The sequence below is a fragment of the Tupaia chinensis genome, unplaced genomic scaffold, assembly GCF_000334495.1.
Source record: "Tupaia chinensis unplaced genomic scaffold, TupChi_1.0 Scaffold146687_1, whole genome shotgun sequence".
Lineage (NCBI taxonomy): Eukaryota > Metazoa > Chordata > Mammalia > Scandentia > Tupaiidae > Tupaia > Tupaia belangeri.
The window spans coordinates 4,775,343-4,776,845 of NW_006206544.1; the positions used below are offsets into that span (position 1 = coordinate 4,775,343).

Sequence of the window (1,503 nt, forward strand, 5' to 3'; positions counted from 1 at the left end):
CTACAAATGACGAGCTTTCCTTAGAGGAAAACGTGTCAAAATTGGGGCACACTTTTCTTCCTTCAGCACAGGATCGTGTCTCTACCTTGACTAGTACCCTAACAGAAAAGCACGGAGCATGGCAGGGAGGAGAGCACGGCAATCATATGACTGGCAGAGTTGGCTTCCCAGAACCAAAAGGAAGCAAACGTGATACAGTCTCAGAAGAAATGCTGCTTACTTGCAGAGAAATCTGTCTTGCAAGAGAGAACAATTACATGAGTGACTATGAAACTCCCAAAGGACTTTTTCATTCCAAGATTGGTTGAATATTTTGACAAATAGTCACAGTGAAGACTTTTGTCAACCATTTACTTACATGCAAAGAATGGGGGGTGGGGAAATGATTTCAAAATATACTTACCATTGTTGGTGGATGCCAAAGCTGATATGACCAAAGTTGGTGGTTATCTGTGAAGGTGGACTGCAGAGGGAATTTTTTCAGCGTGACTCTAAGTGATGAAGATCTTCAGTCAGGGTGTAACCAAATGAAATGTAATGTCAGCCTAGTTCTAATTTTAGTTCCTGGACAAAGCTGAGAATAGCAAGAATCACATGGGGCTGCTGTGCAAGGGATCAAATGATAATGTACGTGAGTGCATTCCGTGAACTGCAAAAGGCTTTACTACATACCATAAAACCATCAGGTCTCTAAGTTTGTGAAAAATAATTCCTATTGAAGATCCTTTCACTTTTTGTGACTTAAATATTTTGAATATTTAATATAATTTAAAAATTTTTTTATTTATTATTTTTTAAATTTTAAATTAAGGGTACTTGTGCTCACCAGAGAGAGACAGTAAGAGAGAAAGAGCAAAACCAAGCTGCCAGGTCTGGGACTCGAACCAGTCAGCCATGTAGGAGTCCAGTAGCTTAACCACCATGCCACTGCTGGTCCCAAATATTTAATATAATTTAATCCTTAAAAACTTTATCTATTCCAAGTGTAAGAGAGGAAGAGAGGGAGGTAGAGACAATACTCCCAACAAGGTCCTGACTCCACAATCCTCCCCCAGGCTCAGCCATTCTGGGTCATGCACACATACAGTATTTCATTGCTACACCACTGCCCAGCCCCAGAATTTAATTAATCTATTCCAAGCAGGGAAACTTGAAAACATGCTAATGTACAGCATGATAAAACCCCTATCTAGTACACCATAGATCTGCAAATATTTTAACTAAAAGCGCAGATGCTTCAAGAAAAGTTAGAATGAATGTATGGACAAAAATAAGTAATAGCCCTGAACTTCTGCATCCAGGCTTCAAATTCACTTTCCTCTCAACTTGTATCTCTTCAGCTTTCATGGGTAGGACTTAATTCTAGATTCTTTTTTTTTTTTTTAAGAATTATTATTTAACTTTATTTATTTTATATATTTATTTTAATTTGACTAGAAAAGGACAGAGAGAGAGAGAGAGAGAGAGAGAGAGAGAGGGGGAGAGAAAGGGGGCCACTAGACC

The 1,503-nt window shown here is 38.7% G+C and overlaps 1 protein-coding gene across 4 annotated transcripts in view; it reads right to left on the reverse strand.

Moving 5' to 3' along the window:
* LRRC39 (leucine rich repeat containing 39) overlaps nucleotides 1-537 on the reverse strand; it is a 32,711-nt gene extending 32,174 nt beyond the window's left edge. For 3 of the 4 annotated variants that reach the window (XM_006169026.3, XM_006169027.3, XM_006169025.3), the window contains exon 1: nucleotides 404-537. The gene's annotated coding sequence lies outside the window, so the exon portion shown is untranslated. The remainder of the gene's footprint in view (nucleotides 1-403) is intronic. The other variant, XM_006169024.3, reaches the window with a different exon arrangement.
* Between the last annotated feature and the right edge of the window lie 966 nt (nucleotides 538-1,503).